Source organism: Parus major, chromosome 3, assembly GCF_001522545.3.
Source record: "Parus major isolate Abel chromosome 3, Parus_major1.1, whole genome shotgun sequence".
NCBI lineage: Eukaryota > Metazoa > Chordata > Aves > Passeriformes > Paridae > Parus > Parus major.
In genome coordinates this window covers 77,641,947-77,651,392 of record NC_031770.1, presented here as the reverse complement: position 1 = coordinate 77,651,392, position 9,446 = coordinate 77,641,947, and the positions used below count along the sequence as shown (strand labels likewise).

The following is a 9,446-nucleotide window of genomic DNA, read 5'->3' as shown; positions in this document are numbered from 1 at the left end:
TTTTCTTTTCTTTTCTTTTCTTTTCTTTTCTTTTCTTTTCTTTTCTTTTCTTTTCTTTTCTTTTCTTTTCTTTTCTTTTCTTTTCTTTCTCTTATCAAAATCTCTGCAAGTGTGTTGAGAAGGGGCGGGAGGGTGTCTGCTGCAGATTATTACTGAGACCACTTGTGACACTTTCTCATTAGCCTGTGTAATGGGAAGCCAATCTGCTGCTCAGGAAGCAGCACTGCAAATTATTTTCAGCCACAGATGATGCAGCCTGGCTTTGAGCTGCTTGGGCCTTGTTGTAACAGAAGCACCAGCAATATTCATTTAATGTGCGTTGACCTTTCCCTGACCTGGGAGACAGACACAGATCCTGCTCTGGCCTCTTTCTATCACCATGCCTTTTTCTGTAAAGATTTTGCTTGGCAAACTACCAGGAGGAAAATACTAAATGCTGTCTGCAAAAAGGTGCAAAGTTTGTTTGGCTTCAGTACAGCTCGGGGAGAGAAACAAACTCATTCATCTCTCCCCTCCTGTAGCCATGCTGAGGACACATGGCAACTTTTGAACCTTAAAGAACAGTGATATGGAGTGAGCACAAAGGAGTAATCTGGACAAAGGGTGCCCCTAGGGCATTAAAAATAACTACTCCCCACACCTTCTGTTGCTGCAGTAAGCTCACACCACTTGTCACTCAGCAGGAGATCTGTTTCAAACAGGATGAAACTGGGGATGACAGGAAGTTCCTGAATATAGATAAATCCATGAAGTCCATACTTTGGGCATGAAACTCTGAACCACTGCTGACTACTAAAATTATATCACTTTAATATGCAGTTATAGGGGCACAAGCTTTTCATTTTCTGTGACAGCAGAAGAGAGACGGGGGATGCCCTGAGCCCAAAGCTTAATGTACTACACAGTAGCAGGCCAGCACAGCCATAGGACCAATTGCCCCAAAATTTGAGCACCCACAACAGAGGCATAAATGAGGAGAAGGGGAAACATGAGACAGATGTGGAAGGGCATGAAGAAAACATCTCTTCCTTGAAAATCAGCCAGAGCTTAAGGGAAGAGATCATGAAGAAGCAGAATACAAAATAGGAGATTACTGATTAATCAAAAGCCTAAGACTTCATACTTGAGTTGGATGAGCCTTTACTGACAACACTACCCAACCATCACTTGTATGCCCAACTCAGTCAACCATGTCTCAAGACCTGATCACAGAATCACAGAATCATTAGGGATGGAAGGAACCTCTGGAGATTATCCAATTCAATATCTGTGCCGAGGTAGGGTCACCTAGAGCTGGCTACACTGGGACACATACAAGTAGATTTGGAATATCTCCAGAGAGGGAGATCCAAGACCTCCCTGGGCAGCCTGTTCCAGGGTTCTGCTACCCTCAATGTAAAACAAAGTCTTCTCATGTTGAGGTGGGACTTCTTGTGTTTTAATTTATGGCCACTGCTCCTCATCCTGTCATTGGGCACCGCTGAAAAGAGTCTGGCACCCTCCTCCTGACACCAGCTTTAAGTTGTTTGTATGAATCGATGAGTGCCCCTCTCAGTCTTCTCTTCTCCAGACTAAACAGACCCAATTTCCTCAGGCTCTTCTCACAATGTTCCAGATCCCTAATCATTTGTATGGCCTCCACTGGACCCTTTCCAGTAGCTCCTTGTACTGAGTAGCTTTCTTGTGCTGAGGAGTCCAGAGCTGGACACAGCACTCCAGATGGGGCCTCACCAGGGCTGAGTTGAGGGGCAGGGTCACCTCCCTTGACCTGCTGGCCACATTCTTCCTGATGCACCCCAGGGTCCCTCTGGCCCTCCTGGCTGCGAGGGCACACTGCCAGCTCATGGTCAGCTTGTCATCCATCAAGACTCCGAGGTCCTTCTCAGCAGAGCTGCTCTCCAGCAGGTCAGCCCCCAGCCTCTACAGGTACTTGGGGTTATTCCTCCACAGGTACAGGACCCTACACTTGCCCTTGTTGAACCTTATTAGGTTTCTCTCCACTCAGCTCTCCAGCCTATTAAGATCCCACTGAATGGCAGCACACACTTTTGGTGTGTATCTAATGGCATACTTCTATATCATCTGCCACCTGAAGGCAATTTTTGAACTATTTATTCCCACTCCATCTTGTTTTCTGCCTCCTTGATTTACAGATTACTCTGAAAGCTGAGAAAAACATACTGAAGTTTCAGTTGCCTCCTTGGAGGAAGGTCTTTATATTTCCTTCTTGGCCTTTCTTGTTCTCTGGTTTATGGATTGCTGACGTACTCGTGTGGCCTTTGTTTTGACCTCTGCACTATATGTCAGGGCTTGAGAGAGCTCATCCAAGGAGCAAATGGGCATTTGTCAGAAATATGTATGCAAAGACAGAGCAGTGATGTCTCAGAGAGCCTGCCCTGGATGCAGAAGGGTTGTGCCACATTAAACTGTTCTGACATCAGCTGTCACTTTGGCCAATCACATAAGCAAATGTTGGTCTGGTGCCCACTTCAAAGAAGCTGTGACAAAAGAGCTCACTTTTTGAAAATGCTGGCTGATTAACTGCAGTGCTGTGAATTCTTCCTCTAACATGTTTGCACAAACTGTGAGGTTTAGAAGGGATAAAGGTTCCATTCCAGCTATTTATCCTGTGTAGAATCAGAAACCCAAAAAGATACAGCTAAATGAATTTCTGACAATAGAAAAGCAGTTTTAACAAATTGCAGAGCCACGGGACAAAGCCTTGCTGCTGAGAAAAGCCAAGAAGGAACAATACTAGAGCAAATTGTAACTACCTGCTAACCCTGGTACTTCTAAAGCTGACCTCTCATTGTTATTGTGGGCTGCTTATTTTTTTCAGCAATCTTGAATTTTTACATTTAATTAATAAAACCCATTAACTTCTGGGCTTGGTAATTCTGATGTTTCTGGTATTTCTTCTCCAGTGTGCAGAAAGCACTCCTCCAGTTTTGTAAAGGCTCCAAGTATCTCAGTATAATCTCTGCCCTTTGTTCCAAGATCCCCTTGTGGGTCCTTGCCCCGATTTAGGATCAATCTGAATATATTCTCTGACAAAATGGTTATACCCCATCTCAGCACACTCCTGCTCCATATTCTGCTAAGTTGATTATAGGGCTAATTGGACACAGGGAAAAGAGCAATTTAACTTCCCTGGAAGATGACAGCGCTTAAATTCCCAGAGCCATTGAGAGTAGCTCTATGCAGGAGCTAATTTTTCCACCTCACTTATCACGGGCAGCTTTCATGCACTGGAAGTTTTAGGGTAATATTTCTCATCAGAATAGAAACCAAGTGTTTGGAAGCACACTGCATCAGCCCAGGACATTAATTTGCTCATTCTCTAATCTGTGTTGAGGTGTGCCCCAAATGGCCCTTTTCCCCACTGGGAAACATGAGAGGCAGCAGCATTACAGCTCCTACGAAAAATGATGCAGAGATGGAGTGAGCCTGCTGCTGTTCACTGAGGAGAGCTGAGGAGAATGGGATGAGAATGGGAAAAAAAAAAAAGAAAGACTGAGCATTTGGAGAAAATTAAGCAGAGGAACAGAGACAAGAGGACAGAGACCTCTCCTTCACTTGAGTTGCTCCTTCCTGGGCACATAAAGCTGTGGCACTGAACAACTTTGGGAAAAGCTTTCTGGTCACCTGGCAAGAGGCTGCTGAAAAAGAGAGCTGAAGAGTGCTCTTGCTATTCCTGTAGTTTTAAAACCTTTCAAAGGAATTGTTTCCCCTTGCTATTCATCAATGCTGGTTTCCCATGGGTGTGATAAGGAGGGGACCTCTTTTTAAAAGGTTTTAGCTGCTTGAAGGTCACCTCAAACACCACTCTGAAGACAATGACATGGGTAAACATTTCAGCCTCACCTATGCTCCAGCAGAAAGAACAGAAACCTTGCTGTTTTCCATGGTACCAAAGTGCTCCCTTGTGAAAATGAGAGAGTCCATATATTCAGACATCTCAGACTATCATGTGGCTTGAGCCTCACCACACATGTAAGCCCTGTTCACAGCCAGCCCTCCGTGATGGGTGCAGGGCTCTGTGTGACACACAGCATCGCCGTAGGAAATGCAACCTGTTGTGTGACAGCATGTCACCCCCTTTCCCAAAAACAAAGCAGCTGGGAGAAAACATCTACCCCTAAATGTAGATTCATTAACACTCAGCACCAGGAAAGTCAAGGTCAAGGGTTAAAGCTTGCCTTTATCCATCACCACTTGATATGACCTTGGTGGGGCTTTTTGCAAAGGGCAGGGACAGTTGACGCTGTAATGAGCTGCTCTTCCCAGGAGACACAGCACGATGAAACAGTACAGAACATCCACTTTCATCTATCAGTGCAAGAATACAGGTTTGACTGGCAATAAGTTTCCCATTAAAAATACATGGGAACTTACCTCAGAGAGACAGAGAGAAGACCCCACAGGATAAAGTCTTTTCAGCCAGCTTTTAATGAAGACAATCATATCCATGTATTTGAGGCTTTCCTTCTTCATTTTTCTCCAAAGAAAACAGGCTCATTTCAGGGGGCAAAACTAGAATGAAAAAATAAATTCACAACTGTTGTATTTTAACTGGGTCAATTACATTTTGAAATCTGAATGACTGGGGTTTTAATACAACTAAGACAGTTCATAAAAATATTAGCTTACATCAATGTGTAATAGCTACTTTTCAGTATTAAATGGTTTTTAAAATCTGGGGGAATTAATAGCTTCTAAAGAAACAGGAAAAGTACAACTTGGGTGGTCACTGAGACTATTCATTTTAATGAATTAGCCAATATATTGGATCATACAAGGAAGGATCTAATGCTGTTTTATTCTGAGGACCTATTGAGGCATTCATTCATCTCTTGATCGAGACTGGATGCCACAAATTTTGTCATTTGTTTGAACTTTTATTCCAAACATGGTAAACAAGGTGCTCTTCAGTGCTCTCCTTCACTATTTCCTGTTCTCTCCCTCTCTCTCCAGGCATGGAGACCCTGCAGCAGTTTGCTCACCAGATTTGTGGACTTTACCCAGTGGACTATGGAGTTTGTTCCACCTATCTGTATTTCTGGATTGAACTCCAATCTCATATTCATAATTGATGTATCTTGAAAATATCCTCTTCTGCTCGACTGGCTCTCTGTTACTACTGACACTGACACAGGGCCATTATTTTTATGCAGGTAAGGACGGGGAAGAAGGCCACTCAGTCACAAATCCAGACTGGAATGATGCCAAAAATTACTGGTGTTTCATGTGGAATAAAAGCAGAAAGACAGTGCACATAAACCAGTTTACACCCCTGTCTGCTAGCAGATCTAATCCATCAGGATTAAACTGTTCTCATCTATGAACATTTTACTTTCTGTGCAGTACACCATCTTCTGAGGTCCTGAGGTGAAGTTAGGGGTGCAGATGGAGTTCAAGCATCATTCTAAGAAAAGAGAGATGCTTTGGAGTACTCAGATCATGATACCTTTAAAGGTGCCCAATGAGTTCAGAGCAGACACTGCAAAGAATACCTCTTTTAAAATGGTCTCCAGCTGGGAGTCAGAAGACAAATGAACCGTAGTCACCAGCATTTTTTAAAACTTTGGTCTTGGTTTAAAGAGCTGAACTGTGAACATGGTATCACATGAACCATAACAGCCTCATAAACTTAAAGCAGACCAGGACCTGCAACTCTCTTAGAATGGCCAGGACACGGGGCCAGTCACTTCTCCACCCACCTCCAGCAGCAGCACTGGGGAAAACAGAGGCACAAACATCTGCCACACACACTCTCCCATCCCAGGAACATCACAGCAGATGGTATAAAAAACCCCATCAGATAGCACAGGCAAGAGCCTGTGGCCAACAGGGACTACAGCAGCACTGAATCTTGGCTAACTCTAAAGCTGAGTAGATTGGGGAAAATGGTTCTTCTGTTCACTCTGCCTTGCACTCTGTCCTAGGAAGCAGCCACAGTGAGCCACTATCATGGCACTTGGCTGTCCTCTACTCCATCCCCCAAGAAGCTGTAAGGAATTCACAGGAGAGTACCCTTTTTCGAAGTGCCCCGCCCTGCCAAGACAGGCTTTGGGTTCAAATGACATTAATTTGCAAAATTCTCTGATTTCTCTCTGTCTTCTGTGTCTTTTAGGCAAAGTGCCTCTCTTAGAGCAGTCTTCTTTTTCTCAATTTTGCATTTATAAGAGGAATTTCCTTACCCAGAACCAGCAGACATTCCCCCTGCTCCACACTTCCTTATCTTCCTCCCTGTCCCCATAAAACTATTATTTAAAAACAGGGAAAAATACTCTGGCAAACAATCTTCCTTCCACCCTCCCTGCTATCTGTTTAAATATCCTTGACTGCAAGACATTCAGTACAGAACAGTCATCAATTTTTAATTCATTTAATCTCTTGGTAACAGTGTTCTTGTGAACTGAAGGGCCCCTGAGGAAACTCCAGAGAAACCTCAGACACTGGATCCAGGAATGAAATTTTGAGGATAGAGTGGACTCTGTGACACTGTATGGGTTAATAGGGGAAAAAAATAATATTTAAAACTGAGAACCTTTCACCCCTAGCCAAATCAAAACACATTGTAAGCCAGTGCTCTGTACCCTAACACAGCACAGATTGAAACAAGCAGCAGGGAGAGAATTCCCTGCGTCAGTGATGTTCATGATTCAGCAAACTTGGGAAGGAGCCCTCTGAGTAAACATGTGGGTTGTCTGCGCTCCTGGTCCTGCTCCTGCCTCTTCGTTCTTGTTCCAAGAAGCTCAGAGAACATCCTTATATGCTGTCAGTAATTGAATTCTGCCTGCTTAAATGCCCTGGAAGTCTCAAGAGAGGACAGTTTTTCTCCTTGATTCTGTAAATGTGGGGGAATCTAATACTGTATGTATCTGCATTGTTCTCCAAAGAACTGTCACTCAAAAATGGACAAAATGCTACCTGTGATTGTGATTGTTAATTGGCTCTGCAGACATTTTAGAGTAGGGAGCAAGAGGATTCCAGGTTATATTCAATCATGTCACATAACAGTAGCACTCACAGGCCTCAGATGTACTGGAGCATTGCATGAAGACAAGGAAAGAGCCAAACCCCATCCCCAGTTATTTTATCATCTTGTGAAAGAAGTCAAAAATAACCTATAGCTCCAATTTTGTGGCAGCTAGAAATTACGCATTCTATCTGAACCCAAGTTTTATCTTCATGGCATGTATAAGAACTACATTTCTCTGAGGAGGCTTTTGGAAGGAGAAATAGGTTTGATCACACGCTGTATGATACTGAACTTAATGCACACATACAGCCACATCAGCTCTGCAGCACCCAAGCAGCACAAAGTGCACATGCACCCATGACTCCAGATATCCAAAGTGTCAGGGTACCACTGACTATCACAGAGAAATGCAGTGCTAACAAGGGTGGCAGCAGAAAGAAGCCTAAAGCCTTCATCCACCCTCCTTGCCACCCTCAGTCTTCCTTCTCAGTTGAGATCCCTGCCCAGAATTTCCTTACCTGTAATACTTGGCAAGCCACTCTGTAGGGATGGGAATGGCCCAGTCCTGCTGAGCTTCTAGAGGCCAATGTTGAATAGCTACTTCAAGCAGACTCAGATGTGAAGAGACTGTGACTGTTTACATTAAATCACACAACACAATTCCCCGTCCTTCCATGTGCACCTTAACGTAACAGGCAGGCTGCTGCTGTAATGACAGGCAGCACAAGAACACAAGGCATTACACTTCAGAGCTACCCAATAAATGAGTATGTTTTTTGCAAGATTATGCCATGTATATGACATTTGGGGTCTATTTTTCAAAAAATGGTGACTAGAAAATCGCAATGCAAAACATGGCCTCGATGTTAAGTGCTAAAGCCCTCTCCATGACACCCACGGCAGAACTGCAGCTCAGCCAGACACAGAGATGCTGGGACAATTTGCACAGTTACTATTTCTTGCAGAGACTTCCCCTATTTGTGATGTCTTTCTTTCCTCTGTTTACAAGCAGCAACCTCTGATTCTTTGCCTGTGTACCTCCTGTTCTCTTTCACACTATTAAGAACATTTTCTATTCTTCTGTCAGTGGAGAGTGGTGATGATAAGCACTGCAATATCTGGTCCCCTTTATTGAAAATGTTAATCCTTCCTTTTTGCAGGGTTTCTTTAGCCAGGGGTGTTAATACTTGGTTAATAGAATCAGGCTGCCTTTTTCTTCATCTCTTGTGTTGCATGTGTTTTAGGAAGGGAATTTTTTTTGTCTTTTGGTCAGAATTTATTATAGTCTCTTATTATCTTTTATTTGTTCTTTTCTTCTCTCCAGAGGGGCTGCTTTGACTTTTACTCTTTTTTTTTTCTTTTTCTTTTTTTTTTTTTTCCTGTGATTATGTTCTAACATTTAGCACCCAAAACTCTCATTGTTCTGTGTCTTTTCAGTTCCTGTAGCTTGTAAAGGGAACTTAAGAGTGTGTCCATCAAGGAAGAGTTACCTGTGTTCATAACCAAGAGGAGGACTGAGAGTTGAGAGTCTTCCCTCACTCACTGCAGAGGTAAGGCATTTTTTGGCATTCCACAAGCTTCCCTTCAACCCGAAGATCCTTTCAGCATTTGGATAGTTACTAGCACTAAATTTCACCACCCGTTGCTCATAAGACATTTTTTCCCATGGAGAGAGCATGATGTGAAGCATGGGTCACCTGCTGTACCTTCAGGAATCACAGATCCTGCCCCAGAGGAAAGGTGAGGTTGCCAAGATGCAAACCAGAGATGGCTGCAGAATGAAGAGCAGGTGACTTCAGTGGTGTGATCAGGTAGCAGTTCAGTGAAAACACCTCCTGTTTTGATGCGAAGAGCACAGACCCTATATCCCACAAATTGCTGTTGTGATGAATTTCCTTAAAAGGAAAGACATCACCTGGAGAAATGCAGCCACTCAAGGAAGAAAAATACTACAGCCAAGTCATCTGAAGCTTTGTCTCTCCTGATTGCAATCATATTTTATTCTCAAGTAAAGAGAAGCAGCTTTGGCATGAAGGTAGGAAGCAGTGGATGTTCAGCGTGCAGCTACTGTGGAGATGGGACTCCAGAACGATTTTCAAGGTTGCCCCAACACACAGATGTGCTCCCACGTTTCAGCAGGCACAGCTAAAGCTGGATGGAGCTATGGGAACTGGTTGACTCTCTCCCTCCATCTATCTAGCCAGCCAGCTGAAGGGACCAGGAGCAACGGGGGCGCTCCGGGGGAACTTTCTTTGCGCCTTCTACGAGGCAAACCATGAGGCTGGCACAGCTCTCCTTTCACCCTTCACCTCTAAACACCCACGACCCTGCCTGTGCTACAGCTCCCAGGCAGAGGCGGGCCCCGGGAGCGGCCCCGGGAGCGGCCCCGGGAGCGGCCCCGGGAGCGGCCCCGGGAGCGGCCCCGGGAGCGGCCCCGGGAGCGGCCCCGGGAGCGGCCCCG

The 9,446-nt window shown here is 44.4% G+C and overlaps 1 long non-coding RNA gene across 1 annotated transcript in view; it reads left to right on the top strand.

Annotated features, from left to right (window-relative positions):
* The window catches only part of LOC107201708, a 75,863-nt gene extending 67,337 nt beyond the window's left edge, over positions 1 to 8,526 (top strand). Inside the window, exons 3-4 of the long non-coding RNA XR_001520369.2 lie at positions 4,975 to 5,174; positions 8,423 to 8,526. This is a non-coding gene — a long non-coding RNA (uncharacterized LOC107201708). The remainder of the gene's footprint in view (positions 1 to 4,974; positions 5,175 to 8,422) is intronic.
* Positions 8,527 to 9,446: the final 920 nt, after the last annotated feature.